Source organism: Pelophylax lessonae, assembly GCF_965119305.1.
Source record: "Pelophylax lessonae genome assembly, chromosome: 5".
In the NCBI taxonomy this organism is placed as follows: domain Eukaryota; kingdom Metazoa; phylum Chordata; class Amphibia; order Anura; family Ranidae; genus Pelophylax; species Pelophylax lessonae.
This window is the reverse complement of record NC_138772.1, coordinates 457,261,975-457,278,099: the sequence shown is the minus strand read 5'-3', so window position 1 is coordinate 457,278,099 and position 16,125 is coordinate 457,261,975. Positions and strand designations below refer to the sequence as shown.

Sequence of the window (16,125 nt, the reverse complement as noted above, 5' to 3'; positions counted from 1 at the left end):
AAACGAGGTCCCCGATAGCGTACTGAGGAGAAGGTCTTCTGCGAAGATCATAGTACTTCTTTTGTTGACTATGAGCGTGTGCAATGGTAGTATTAAGCAAACCTAGAGAGTCCTTTATTTGGGTAAGATAGTCTGAAGCTACTGGGTTATTTGAAGGAAGGATGCGTGGTGGAAGAATAGAGGGATGAAACCCATAGTTCAAGTAGAACGGACTCTGCTTGGTCGTACTGTGGGTTGCGTTGTTGTAGGCAAATTCTGCCAGAGGGAGAAGATCCACCCAATCATCCTGTTGGTAAGAAGTGTAACAACGTAAATATTGCTCGATGCATTGGTTGACTCTTTCAGTCTGTCCGTTGGTCTGCGGATGGTAAGGAGAAGTGAGCTTCCGCTCGATCCGTAGTATGTGACATAGTTCTTGCCAGAACTTGGAAATAAATTGTGATCCACGGTCAGACAGAAGAGTTTTTGGGATACCATGTAACTTAAAGACATGTTTCATCAGGAGTTCTGCCGTTTGTTTGGACAAAGGTAGTCTGCGAATAGCAATGAAATGTGCCATTTTTGTCAGATGGTCCACTGACACTAAGATGGTATTAAATCCTTTGGAAGGAGGCAATTCCACTATAAAGTCCAAGGACACAACTTCCCATGGAGTTTGGGGTATTGGTAGACTGCATAGTAGACTGGATGGTCTCGTAGTGTCAATTTTGGACCTGGCACAGACATTGCATGAAGAGACGAATTTTTGTATAGATGTTTTCATGTCAGGCCACCAGAATTGCCTGGTAATCAGATTAAGAGTCTTTGTCATACCCATATGTCCTGCCATAGGCACATCATGCGATAATTCCAAGATCTTGGTGCGTATGGTAGGTGGTATGTAAAGTTTGTCGTTGTAGTAGAGGAAGCCTTCTGCATCAGTATTTAGTTGTGGTGGGGGTGAATCCAAACTTATACCATGCAAAACCTCTTCCTTCAAGGAACGGACAACTCCAATAATGCGTTTGTGAGGTATTATAGGAACGGAAGGGATTTCGAAGTAGTTTTCTTCAGTTAGTCGTGATAGTGCATCCGCCTTTTTGCTCTTATCTGCAGGTGTGTAGGTCACTAGGAAGTTAAACCTTAGAAAGAATAGTGACCATCGTACCTGTCGGTGCGAGAGAGATTTGTTAGTCTGAAGATATTGGAGATTTTTATGGTCCGTGTATATAAGTATTGGTAATTGGGTGCCTTCGAGTAGATGTCGCCAATTCTCCAGAGCCAATTTTATAGCAAGCAGTTCCTTTTCACCCACGGGGTAATTTATCTCTGGACTGCTTAGGGATTTAGAAAAAAATGCGACTGGATGAAGTGGTGAAGTGTGAGTTGGTCGTTGGGAGAGTATTGCTCCTACTGCCATGTTTGACGCATCTACTTCCAGAATGTATTGGAGGGATGGGTCTGGATGGCGTAGTATGGGAGCAGAAGTAAACCTTGTCTTTAACAGGTGAAAAGCTTTATTTGCTTCATCTGACCATTTGAATGTTTTTTTAATGCTAGTGAGCTGTGTGAGGGGTCTCACAATGGCAGAGAAGTTTCTAATGAACTTCCTGTAGAAATTCGAAAATCCAAGGAATCGCTGTAGCGCCTTGCGTGTGGTTGGTGTAGGCCAATACTGAATGCAGGATATCTTACTCATGTCCATCTCGATTCCTGTTTTGGATATGATGTAGCCTAGAAACAGTACCTCTTCTTTATGAAACAAGCATTTTTTCAGTTTCACATAAAGGTTGTGTGCAAGCAATCTCGATAATACTAGTCTTACATGTCTTATGTGTTCAGACAGGGATCGTGAATATATAAGTATATCGTCCAGATATACCACAACACAGACATCTAGTAAGTCTCTGAAAATATCGTTTATAAATCGTTGAAAAACTGCAGGGGCGTTGCATAGCCCGAATGGCATTACAAGATATTCGAACAATCCGTATCTGGTTCTGAATGCAGTCTTCCACTCGTGTCCATCACGGATTCGAATGAGATTGTATGCTCCTTTCAGGTCCAATTTTGAAAAATAGGTAGCTCCACGCACCTGCTCAATGAGCTCAGGGATAAGCGGTAGAGGATAGCGATCTTTTATTGTAATAGCATTCAATTGCCTATAGTCGATGATAGGCCTGAGACTTGAGTCCTTATTGCGGACAAAAAAGAGTCCTGCTGCTGTGGAAGAAGTGGAAGGTCTAATAAAACCTTTTTCCAAATTCTCATCCAAATAGTCTTTGAGATGGGAAAGTTCATCCTGTGAAAGAGGATAAACATGACCGAACGGCAATTTGCTATTTGGGAGTAGATCAATGCTACAATCATAGTCTCGATGGGGAGGTAGCGCTTGAGCATTTTTCTCAAGAAAAACCTTTAGAGAGATCCTGATAACATAGTGGTGCAATCTCATCTGTCACCACAGACAGGATCTTCCCGAAAGACGGGAGGTTACAGGTACCCTCGCAATAGCAAGAGAGGAAGGTCAGGGTCCGTTCCTTCCAATCTATGGTTGGTTGATGTGTGTGCAACCAGGGAAGTCCAAAAACAATGGGAAAGTGGGGTGAAGGTATTAGATCGAAGGTAGTGGTCTCCATATGAGACCCGTTAGTAGTGACTAGGAGTGCCTGTGTCTGATCAGTGATCGGATCAGAGGATAAAGGAAAACCGTTAATAAGACTCACTGAGACAGGTTTAAGTTTAGAAATAATAGGAACTTTATTTAAAGCAGCAAAACGTATGTCAATATAATTTCCACAAGATCCTGTGTCAATCATGGCCTTAGTAGTAATCCTGTTCTGGTCCCACTGTAATGTTAAGCAAACAGAAAGGTAAGGGTTAGTGATTGAAGTTGTCAATCCCCCTAGGAGGACATGTGAACACTCACCCTTCTTTTTGTAGACTAGGGGACAGACGTTTATCTTGTGATCCAGGGATGCACAGTACAAGCAGAGATTACCAGATCGTCTTCTGGCTCTTTCCATAGTTGATAGAGGTGGGCGTATGGTTCCTACCTCCATAGGAACGGGGTCAACGGCCGAAATCCGAGAAGAACTGGATAATGGCATTCCCATTTTCTCAGCCTTTCTTTCTCGTAGTCTTCTATCTATGGTGATACTGAGTTGTATCAATGCATCCAGGGTTTTTGGCAGATCCGCTCGGGCGAGCTCGTCTTTAACGGCCTCTGATAGGCCAAGCCTAAATTGGGATTTCAGAGATGCATCATTCCATTCTGAATCAAGGGTCCATCTCTTGAATTCTGCGACAAAGTCTTCTACAGGTCTCCCACCTTGTTTCAAGGATCTTAATTGAAGATCGGCAGTACTCTGCCTATTGGGATCATCATATAGGCTAGTGAGTTCTGCTAGGAACAAGGCATAGGAGTTGAGAAGCTGGTCGCTTTTCTCAAAAAGAGAGTCTGCCCAGGCCCGAGGATCGCCTGTTAGGTAAGAAATAATAGTACAAACCTTAATGTGATCAGTAAGGTAGGTACGGGGTTTTAGCAAGAAAAGTAACTCACATGCGTTTTTAAATTCGCGAAATTTTTTGCGATCGCCTGTAAATACCAAAGGAGGATTTATTTTGGGTTCAGGGGACTGAGCAGTGGTAAGTTGTGTCAGTCTAATTACCTGCTGCGACAGAGCCTGATTGTCTTCTTTTAATTCAGCAAGTGCGTGTATTAACTGGTACTTGCTGTTTTAATTGTGTCATCTGAGTGGATATTTCTGCTGAATCCATTTGTGGTTCGTTCAATCTGTAACGCTCCTGCGTTTTACGTATGATGTGGATTTTCAACTGCAGAAATATTCCACTTCAGTAGTCATGTAGAGAAACGCTGAGACACCATTCCCAACTCTCAATGACTCATCATGTGTGGATGATCTCAATTCAGCAAGTAAATACACACACTCAATAAGATGTTTCCTAGAGTGACTTATGTATATAGTAACACAGTGATGATAGGCTGAAGAGACAGGTTGGGTAGAGATGGTAGATGACAGACACTTGAAAGGAAATGTTCTTGAAAGTAAGATAGTAGCAGATGGGATGCAGATAGGTTTAGCAATCATGTATGGTAGTAGATGACAGAGTAGCAGGTGGACATACAAGAGAGATCAACCCAGTGCAAGAACAGGTGGTAGTAGGCTCAAGAGCTAGCAATCTTAGATAATGCAAATGTAGTAATAGTCCTTAGTATGCAGAGCTAGATAGTGTAAGCTTTAGTATAAAGGTTATAGAGGTTTCCCCTGTGGGGTACTTATCACTAATAGCAATGTAGCAGAGGAGAGGTTCGGCAAGAGCGGATGATCCGGTAGCGGGATACAGGGATCAGCGCAGCGTGGTTCCGACAGCGAGGTATGCTTGCAAACATGTGAGCTTCAAGACAGGTTAGCATCAAGGCACAAAGCAGTTTGAACGAACACATGTGAGTGAGAGCCGGTGATCTAAATAGCCATCCAGTCCGGCGCTCAGTGATGACAGCATCAGTCTTAAAGGTGTATGCGCACCTTACCAAAAGAGAATGGTGGGGCGCATACACTTATGAAAGAGTAATTAGGGTACCCAAAGGTACCAGAACATTACAAAAGGCTCCCTTTTTGTCTACTGGTCCCTTCCAGTACAGCTTTTTTTGCATATGTTTTAGAGCCAGGGGCAGGACCACCATACCTGTGGTGTTCCCAGGGAATTTCATCAAAACCACTCAAATTAGACCCACCCTCCTTCCTTATTGGTCATGTGATCAGCCTATCCTTCCAGTCCCTGGGCAGTTACTGGCTCTTTAGTAAGGACGGGCTGCACCTTAATGGGGATGGTGCAACTCTATTGGGAAGAAAGAAAGAAAGATGGCTATAAAGTTGGAGGGGATTTTAAACTAGGTGTTGGGGGGGGGGGTTAAAAGGTAGTGACAGCCAGCATTATGGGAGCCAGTAGTGATATTATAACTGTAACCTCAAAACCCGGGGTGAATGAGTGCTCAAATAAAAAAAGAAGCATGAGAGAACTTAAAGAGAAATCAATATCTGCTCAGCCTAGCTAACAAAATGGAGGAATTGGAACTGCTATCACAGGAAACATCTTATACTTTGTGTAAATAAAGGAAACTTGGTTTGACAGCTCACACGACGGGAAATGGGAAATATACAGGGGTTTCCCTTGTATCAGAAGGACAGGAAAGGTAGAAGAGGGGGAGGGGTATGTCTCTATATCAAAAATTATGTAAGGGTGATAGAGAGGAGTGACATTGTGAATGGGACGAAGGGGGAGGTAGGATAGATCTCCACAGGGAAGAAGCAAGTGGGAAATTAATAGTGGGGGTACGTTATAGCCCCCCCCAACCTGAAGGGTGAGTAGAAGCTGGACCTTCTATCACAGTTAGGAATGGCGGCGAGGCAGGGAAATGTCATCATAATGGGGGACTTCAATTATCCCAAAATTGACTGGGCAGAAGGGACAGCTCACTCATTAAATGCCCTTCATTTCATCTGATCTCAGATGTGGCAATACAGGAAAACTTGGGATCTAGAGATAACAGGCTGATCACATTTAGTGTAAATCATAGGAAAAGGAGGCACGAGGGGAGCACAAGAGCTCTAAATTTCAAAAGAGCAAACTTTTCTGAACTGTGCTTAATACTACAGGGCAGCAATTGGGACCTAACACTAGAAACATAGAACACGGAGGAAAAATGGGAATGCTTGAGGAACATACTAAACAAAGGTATCACCCATATTTATTCCAAAGGGTAATAAATATAGAATAGCGAAGGTTAAACCTGAGTGGCTAAACCGTAAATTCTTATTAGAGAGAAAAAATGGCCTTTAAAAAGTAATATAAAACGTATGGGGCATGGTCAGCATGCCAACAATACAAGGAATGCAACAAGAAATGTAAGAATGAAATTAGCAAAGCAAAAAAAGGCTGCAAGAGACACATAGCAGAGGAGATTAAAAGGAATCCCAAGGAATTCTTTAGATATTAATAGTAAAAAAGTGAATTTAGAGCACAATAACATAACAATAAAAAATGATGCAGGGAGGATGGTTACAGATGACAAAGAGAAGGCAACTGTACTAAATGCTTTCTTCTCCTCAGTTTTTACACAGGAAAAGGAGGGGTATACTGATCACAACACTATTGTTAGAAGCACATCACAGGATGTACTGTTATGGCTAACAGAGGCTGGAATCAAGGAAAGACTTGATAAGCTTAACAAAAATAAATCACCAGGACCAGATGGCTTACATCCGAGTGTAAGATTCCGGTACCTCCGGTACCCTTAATCACCACTTTCTCTGTAATGCGTCCCACCTTTCTCTTCAGGTGGTACGCATATACCTTTAAGAATGATGATGTCACTGCTGAGCGCCGCAGAGCGGCTATTTCAACCGCCGGCGGTCTCACTCACATTGTTCGTTCAAACTTCCTTGTTATCCACATGCTTTCAAGCCTGTCTCTCGATCGGAACCTCCAGCTATTCCCTTTACCTGGAGCAGACCGGAACCTCGCTACTGATCCCTGTATCTCGCTACCGGATCATTCCTTATCTACTGGACCTCTCTAAACTACTAACATTACAAGTGATAAGTACCCCGCAGGGGAACCCTCCATAACCTTATTGCACTATCTACCTATGCACATTAAGGACTGTTACTACCTATCCATACTATCCTATCACCTGCACTGTTACATAGATTGCTAGCTCTTCAGCCTACTACCATCTATCATCTGCACTGCTGCATAGATTGCTAGTTCTCCTGTCTACTACTATCTATCCTTGCACTGGGTTAGTCTATCCTGTATTTGTCATCTGCAGTCCTCACCACCTGTTAGCATACTCGATACTAACATATCTGCATTCCTAAATACCATCTTGAACTCTCCTATACAAAACCTATCAAGTGGTTACCATCCTTGTCACTGTTCACACCTGTCCCTTCAGCACATCACCTTCATACTATCACTACATCTCATTGAGTGTGTATATATCTGTATGTTGAAGCTGACAGGCCCACGGTGATGAGTCCTGGAGAGTTGGATCTGGTATTCAACACATCTCTACATGACTACTGAGTGGAGATTTTGCAGCTGCAAATCCAACCTATAATAAAAACGCAGGAGCGTTACAGATTGAACGAACCCTAAAAATGGATTCAGCAGAATTACCCACTCAAGGGACACAATTAACACAACAAGTAAAAGCGTTAATACTTGCTTTGACTGACGTACAAGAAAGAATCAGACTCTGACACAGCAGGTAACCCAGCTCTCACGGCTTACTGCTGTTCAGCCTCCTGAACCTAAAATAAACCCTCCTCTAGTGTTTACAGGCGATCGGAAAAAATTTCGTGAATTCAAAAACGCATGTCAATTGCTTTTTTTGTTAAAACCTCGTACATACCCCACTGATCAAATAAAAGTCTGTACCGTTATTTCATACTTGACGGGTGATCCACGGGCCTGGGCAGACTCTCTCTTTGAGAATAATGATCAGATTCTCAACACCTATTCCTTATTCCTAGCGGAACTCGCTAGTTTATACAATGACCCCAATAGGCAGAGTACTGCTGATATTCAGTTGAGGGCCTTAAAACAAGGAAGGAGACCTGTAGAAGACTTTGTATCTGAGTTCAAAAGATGGACCCTTGATTCAGGGTGGAATGACACATCTTTGCGAACTCAATTCAGACTCGGGTTATCGGAAGCTGTTAAAGACGAGCTCGCCCGAGCGGATTTACCTGGCACCTTGGAGGCCTTGATACAACTTAGTATCAACATCGACAGACGACTACGAGAAAGAAGGGCTGAAAAGATGGGAATGCCATTGTCTAGTCCTTCTCGGATTTCGGCCGTTGACCCTACTCCCATGGATGTAGGAACCATACGCCCACCTTTAACGACTACTGAACGAGCTAGAAGAACATCCAGAAATCTCTGCATGTACTGCGCATCCTCGAATCATTTGATAAGCACCTGTCCCCTTGTCCGCAAAAAAGAGGGTGAGTGTTCACATGTCTTGCTGGGAGGATTAACGACTTCCTTTTCTAACCCCTATCTTTTTGTTCATTTAATATTACAGTGGGACCAAACTAGGATCACCACTAAGGCTATGGTCGACACTGGATCTTGTGGAAACTATATTGATACACGCTTTGTTACCTTAAATAAAATACCTATTATTTCAAAATCTAAGCCTGTTCCTGTTAGTTTCATTAATGGTATTCCACTGTCTTCTGGTCCAATCACCAACCAGACACAGGCACTCCTTGCCACTACCAACGAATCACATGTGGAGACCATCACCTTTGACATACTATCCTCACCCCATTTTCCTATTATTTTGGGACTTTCCTGGTTACACACACACCAACCAATCATAGATTGGAAAAAACGGACTTTGGTTTTCCCTTCTCACTATTGTGAGAATACGTGTAACCTCCCATCTTATGGGAAGATTCTGTCTGTGGTGTCAGATGAAATTGCACCACTATGCTATCAGGATCTGTCCGAAGTGTTCCTTGAGAAAAATGCTCAAGTGTTGCCTCCCCATAGGGATTACGATTGCACTATCGATCTACTCCCTAACAGCGGATTGCCTTTCGGTCATGTTTGTCCCCTTTCACAGGATGAACTTTCTCGTCTCGGGGAATGCTTGGATGGGAATTTGACGAAAGGGTTCGTTAGACCCTCTACTTCTTCCACTGCTGCAGGACTTTCCTTTGTCCGCAATAAAGATTCCAGTCTCAGGCCTATTATCGATTATAGGCAATTAAACACACCTGCAGACAAAAATAAAAAAGCGGATGCGCTATCACGATTAACCGAAGATAACTGCGCCGAAATCCCTTCCATTCCCATAATACCCTATGAACGCATTATTGGTGTTGTCCGTTCCTTGAAGGAAGAGATTTTGCACAGTATAAGAATGGATTCACCTCCACCACAACTAAGTACTGATGCAGAAGGCTTCCTCTATTACAATGACAAACTCTACATACCCCCTACTATGCGCACCAAGATCTTGGAGTTATCGCATGATGTGCCCATGGCAGGACATATGGGTATAACGAAAACCTTTAATTTGCTCACCAGGCAGTTTTGGTGGCCTGATATGAAGACGTCTGTACAAAAATTTGTTTCTTCATGTGACATCTGTGCAAGGTCCAAAATTGACACTACAAAACCATCTGGACTACTTTGTAGTCTACCAATACCCCAGGTTCCATGGGAAGTTGTGTCCTTAGATTTCATAGTAGAACTACCACCCTCTAAAGGATTTAATACCATCCTAGTGTCAGTGGACCACTTGACAAAGATGGCACATTTCATTGCTATCCGTAGACTACCTTCATCTAAACAAACAGCAGAACTACTGATGAAACATGTGTTTGAGTTGCATGGAATTCCAAAAACTCTTTTGTCCGACCGTGGTTCACAATTTATCTCTAAATTTTGGCAAGCACTTTGTCAAATTTTACGCATTGAGCGAAAGCTCACTTCTCCCTACCATCCTCAGACCAACATACAGACTGAAAGAGTCAACCAATGCATTGAGCAATATCTACGTTGCTACACATCATACTTGCAGGATGATTGGGTGGATCTCCTTCCTCTAGCAGAATTTGCTTACAACAACGCAACCCACAGTACTACGAAGCAAAGTCCGTTCTACTTGAACTATGGGTTTCATCCCACTCTTCTTCCACCACGCATCCTGCCATCGAGTAACCCAGTAGCCTCGGATTACCTTACCCAAATAAAAGACTCTTTGGGTTTACTCAATACCACTATATCACACGCTCACAGTCAACAAAAAAAGTACTACGACCTTCGTAGAAGACCTTCTCCTCAGTATGCTATTGGGGACCTCGTTTGGCTATCGACAAAGAACTTAAGATTAAAAATCCCTAGCAAGAAGCTTGGACCTTTATTTTTTGGACCCTTCACAATTAAAAAACTTATCGGAAAAGCTGCAGTACAGCTCACCCTACCAGCAGATCTCAAGATCCATCCCATCTTCCATGTGTCGCTACTGAAGCCCCATGTTCCTAACCAAGGAATAAGGCCTACCATCTTGCCTCCACCTCCAATACAAGTTGAAGGCGGAGAAGAGTATGAGATCAAGGAAATTTTGGATTCTCGCATCCATAGAGGAAGACTCCAGTATCTCATAAGATGGAAGAACTATGGACCCCAAGAAGACACCTGGCTAGATACCTCTGATATTCATGCACCTAGACTTATACGGAACTTTCACTCGAAACACCCAGAGAAACCTGTCCTATAGGCCTTCCGGAGCCGGCCTTAGGGGGGGGGGGGGTACTGTAAGATTCCGGTACCTCCGGTACCCTTAATCACCACTTTCTCTGTAATGCGTCCCACCTTTCTCTTCAGGTGGTACGCATATACCTTTAAGAACGATGATGTCACTGCTGAGCCCCGCAGAGCGGCTATTTCAACCGCCGGCGGTCTCACTCACATTCTTTGTTCAAACTTCCTTGTTATCCACATGCTTTCAAGCCTGTCTCTCGATCGGAACCTCCAGCTATTCCCTTTACCTGGAGCAGACCGGAACCTCGCTACTGATCCCTGTATCTCGCTACCGGATCATTCCTTATCTACTGGACCTCTCTAAACTACTAACATTACAAGTGATAAGTACCCCGCAGGGGAACCCTCCATAACCTTATTGCACTATCTACCTATGCACATTAAGGACTGTTACTACCTATCCATACTATCCTATCATCTGCACTGTTACATAGATTGCTAGCTCTTCAGCCTACTACCATCTATCATCTGCACTGCTGCATAGATTGCTAGCTCTCCTGTCTACTACTATCTATTCTTGCACTGGGTTAGTCTATCCTGTATTTGTCATCTGCAGTCCTCACCACCTGTTAGCATACTCAATACTAACCTATCTGCATTCCTAAATACCATCTTGAACTCTCCTATACAAAATCTATCAAGTGATTACCATCCTTGTCACTGTTCACACCTGTCCCTTCAGCACATCACCTTCATACTATCATATACATCCTATCACTCCAGGAACATCTCATTGAGTGTGTATATATCTGTATGTTGAAGCTGACAGGCCCACGGTGATGAGTCCTGGAGAGTTGGATCTGGTATTCAACACATCTCTACATGACTACTGAGTGGAGATTTTACAGCTGCAAATCCAACCTATAATAAAAACGCAGGAGCGTTACACCGAGAGTCCTCAAAGAACTCAGTTGGGTTATAGCGAGACCATTGTTCCTAATATTTGCAGGCAGCATACTGATGGGAACTGTACTAGCTGATTGGAGAAGAGCAAATGTGGCACCAATATTCAAAAAAAGGGCAGAGACATATTCCTGGAAACTACAGGCTAGTCAGCCTGACATCAATAGTAGATAAATTATTGGAATGGATGATAAGGGACAATATTCAAGAATTTGCTGATGAAAACAGTATCATTAGTAGTATTCAGCATGGCTTTATGAAGGGACGTGTTTGCCAGACCAATGTGTTAACATTCTATGAGGAAGTGAGCTGTGATCTAGATAGGGGAGGCCTGTGGATGTGGTGTATCTGGATTTTGCAAGGGCATTCAATATAGTTCTCCATAAACACTTAATCTACAAGCTAAGGTCTGCAGGCATGGACCATAAGGTTTGTTCTTGGATAAAAAAAAACTGGTTCCAGGGGCACGTCCAAAGAGTAATGATAAATATTGTGTACTCAGAATGGTCTGGAGTGGTAAGTAGGGTACCCTAAGGTTCTATCTTGGGACAAATTCTGTTTAATTTATTCATAAATGATATAGAGGTCAGTATGAATAGCTCAATCTCAGTTTTTGCATGCGACACAGAAATAAACAGGGCAATAACTTCACAGCAGGATATAGAAACTTTACAGAAAGACCTGAACAAAATAATAGAGTGAGCAGCTACATGGCAAATGAGGTTTAATGTGGAGAAATGTAAAGTAATGCACTTTGTGGCTAAAAACATAAAGGCAAATTACTCACTACGTGGGGGGGGGGGGACCTCTGGGGGAATCAAGGATGGAGAAAGATCTGGGGGTCCTAGTGGAAGACAGACTGAGCAATAGCATGCAATGTCAGCTACCAAAGCCAGGAGAATACTAGCATGCATAAAAAAAGAAAATACTTTAGAGCTAAAGATCAATGACACATGGGTAAGCAGCAAACAGCAGTAGTATGTTGTTGTTAAAATGACACTAATCCCAGGTTCACACTTGTGCCTGGAAAACACCACATGTGATTCGCACAGGACTCGCACCACATTCCTGTGCACATCACATGCGATGTCTGTGTGGTGCGGTTTCAGCCATACATTTATGTATGGCTCAAATCGCATCACACAAAAATGGTGCAAGCCCCTTTTTTTTCTGCGCACCTGAATCTCATTGCATGGGTGTTCACACCCATGTGATGTAATTCTGGCAATGGCACTGCATTTTTCAATCTGTTTGGGGGTGTGGTTAATCTAACATTATCACCACCCGTAGCAGATCCCATGGACGCCATGCGATTGCCAAGCAGTGCAATGCAATGCTGGGGAAATGCAGCAAATCTCAGTGTGAACCAGGGCTAAATGATACCTTAATTCTACAAAAATAATAAATGCACATTCACTACTTAATGGCCATGTAATCTATTTATAATGAAATTGCTTCTTGCTGTGTTTTTCAGCCTCCCTGTAATGTCCCCTGTGAGCTCCTGAACCTCTCCTTTTCCCCCTTGAAATGAGTAGTGCATATCAGTTGTGGTCACGTGTATTGCTCTATGCACACTACACATCTCATAGTCCATTTGGGAGGGAGCACCAATGGATGGCTAAGTTCCTACATACAGTCGGAGGATGGAGAATCAATGTAGCCACCTTAAAGCAGGAAGTCAGATCACGGGAAGCCAACAAAAAATGGAATTTGAAGATTTGGAAGTGGCTGAGAGCAATACAATCAACAGAGCTTTGTGAGTAAGTGACTGTAAAGTCTCGTGTTTTTTTTTTTAAATGACAAACATATTATGCTTACCTTATCTGTGCAGTTAGTTTTGCACAGGACAGCCCAGATCCTCCTCTTTTCGGGTTCCTCTTCTGTTTTCCTGGTCCCTCCCTCCTGTTGAGTGCCCCCACAGCATGCAGCTTGCTATGGGGGCACCTGAGTCAAGTTGCAGCTCAATGTATCCATTTAGACACATAGCTTCCCATTTGGCCCCACCCCCTCTATCTCCTGATTGGCTAACTGACTTTGATTGACAGCAGCAGGAGCCAAAAGCACCACTGCTGTGTCTCAGCCAAGGCTTTTTTTCAGCTGGAACTTGGTGGAACTCAGTTCCACCACCTTTGGCTCAGGCCCTCTGCTCCCTGCTAACCACTATCACTCATAAACACAGAGGTCTGGCTTCTTGTGTTTTCCAAGTGCAGTATGGGGACAAAGGAGATGGTGGTGCCTGGGGTGCAAAGCAAATGCTGACACCCCCACTTGATGATCTCTCTGCAAGTGAGATAGGCAAAGCCATCTACAGTGTGAGGGGAGGTACTAAAGAAGGATAGGGGTAAAAGTGAGATGTGGATGGGGGGCGCAGAACTAAGCAGCTGTTGAAGAAGGCTGAATTCTGTACTCTGTGTGCAGTGCACCCCTGAACCCTGCACTGTATATATAGCACACTCCCAAACTCTGCATGTAGCACAACCCTGAACTCTGCATGTAATCCCACGAACTCTGCGCTCTGTGCATATTGCACTCCTGGTATTTGATGCCCCTTTAAGACCCTCCCACACCATTTTTTTTTTGGGGGGGGGGGCTGGGGTGTCATGGTTGAGTTCCTGCACCTTTTCTCTTAGAAGGAAAGCCCTGGTCACAATCAAGGAGAGTCTCAAATGGCTGAGGAACTCCTGCACATCGCTGGATAGAGATGGGACTCAGGTAAGTATTAGGGCAGGCATGTCCAACCTGCGGCGCGGGGGCCGCATGCGGCCCGGAACCGCAGGCAATGCGGCCCACTGCCCCCTGACAATTTTTTTTGTTGCTGGGGAGGAAGGAAGTTGGGTCGGGGGCACAGCCACAGCAGCTTCCAACTAATGGTAGGCAAAGGCTGCCTCGGAGGGGGGGGGGGGGGCGAGCATGTGCAGTGTTTCTGACTTCTACCACCATTACCACTTCAAATCACTGAAGTGGTCATGGTGGTTAGAGTGTTCCTTTATTATCTCTCAGAAGAAGTAAACCTCTGTATACTGATTCCATTTAATTTGATCATGCTCTAGTTGTGCTAAATTAGTGCGGGGGGGGGCGCATTGGCGCGGGAATGGGGGCGGCGGCATTTTATTACTTATATACCTTAACTGTAGTATATATTTTATATGCGGCCCGAAAACATTTCTCTACACTCAATGTGGCCCAGAGAAGCCAAAAGGTTGGACATCAATGTATTAGGGGGTGCTGGGGAGGCTGCCGTACACAGAAGACTTTTTATCTTAATGCATAAAATGCATTAAGATAAAAAAAACCTTCTGACTTTACAACTCCTTTAAGAACGCATACTTGAATAAACTTTAGTTTTTTAAACCAGATTTCAGTGTCAGTGACCAGAATTATGTTACATTTATAATAATTCTTCAGTACTCAGGTAGTCGTACTATGTGCTATATAACTACAGAGCAAGAGATTCGAAAGGTGTCAAAAGCCACTGATGTTGCACTGTCGATGATGACTTTGCAATGACAGAATTGCTATTTAAAAAAAGTAACATAGATTTCTTCACTGTATGCAGAGAATGTCATCAATCCACCCACATTTCTAATATACAAAATAAAGAAAAATTAATATATTGTTCATTTTGAAACCATTTCCCTTACACTAAATAAACTATTGCTCCAAAAGTGGCAGCTTTAAAATATATCTGACAGCAATCAGCATGCATTACATGTAACGTCAGCTCTACACATACCTAGTGTATAAAAGGTATAAGTAGTAGGGGTGTGGAGGCCAACTGTTCACTACAATAGTGTAATAAAGCAGAATTACTCACTTTTCGGTTTCTTGCATACAGAATCCTGGTGGAGGAGGCCTTAGGAGTGCTATTTACATCTCACTGCTGGCAGATTGCAGCCTCCATTGCGGCTTCTCTATTTATGGATTGCTATGTCATCACCTTGCTAAAGACTGTGACAGCTGTCCCTAGAAGTGACGTTTCAACCAACTACCAAGGGCTGGATAGAAGCACTCCCTGCAGCCTGATCATACAGTCTTTGGAGGTCCTGATCCAACACAAACACTTATATAATGTGCATGGGATACACAATAAATGATGTGTTTATGAACAATGATGCAGCTTGTGCAGATTGACTTTTCCTTATATCATATGATGTCCTCCATGTTTATTACGTAAATAGGGCAGCTATTGCATACAGTCACAATGGAGTGATTTGCCTCATACAATAGAGTATGCTCAACAAGATCATGCATGGTACATATGATGAGATTATCCGCCGAATGGTAATCCATTTTTTTTTGCTTGCTAGTCTCATTTATAAAATGCAGATGTTACTAAAGTACAAAAATTCTTGTACGAAAGAACAAAAATTTGAAATTGATGTAATGTGTTGTAGTGTATTTGTATTGCATTTTTGGATGAAAACTGTACTAAATTAGATAAAAATGCATGTTCTGGTATTGTATGAGAACAATTTTCGTGGTTTTCCCATTGGATAATATCGGATGAACTGTCTCGAAAGCGGTGTACTAACTATCAGCATATCGTACGATCGCTTCCAAATCGGTATTTTTCGTATGATTTTCTGATCGTATGTACGGGCCATTAGACTCACCTGCCGAATGAACAGATTTGTAAATGTGTGGCTATTACAGATATTAGCTGATGCTCTCAGGTAGTCAGGACATGACTGGCTTGTCCCTGCAGACTGACAGACAGATAAACACCATGCACATGTCATGTAAGGATAAGTTCAAGGCAGTTCAAGCACAGAATGTAGCACAGTGTTTCATCCACTTAGTAGTACACCCAGCAGTCATTGTTCCTGGTTGATATGACAAATGTCACACAGGGGGCTTAAGGTTTATAGAATA

The 16,125-nt window shown here is 43.1% G+C and overlaps 1 protein-coding gene across 2 annotated transcripts in view; it reads right to left on the bottom strand.

Annotated features, from left to right (window-relative positions):
- PKIA (cAMP-dependent protein kinase inhibitor alpha) overlaps nt 1–16,125 on the bottom strand; it is a 92,917-nt gene that overhangs the window by 37,433 nt on the left and 39,359 nt on the right. The window contains exon 1 of one of the 2 annotated variants that reach the window (XM_082259152.1): nt 15,068–15,200. The exons of the other annotated variant lie outside the window; for it this stretch is intronic. The gene's annotated coding sequence lies outside the window, so the exon portion shown is untranslated. Of the gene's footprint in view, nt 1–15,067; nt 15,201–16,125 lie in introns of those variants that run through there. 2 annotated transcript variants of the gene reach the window in all.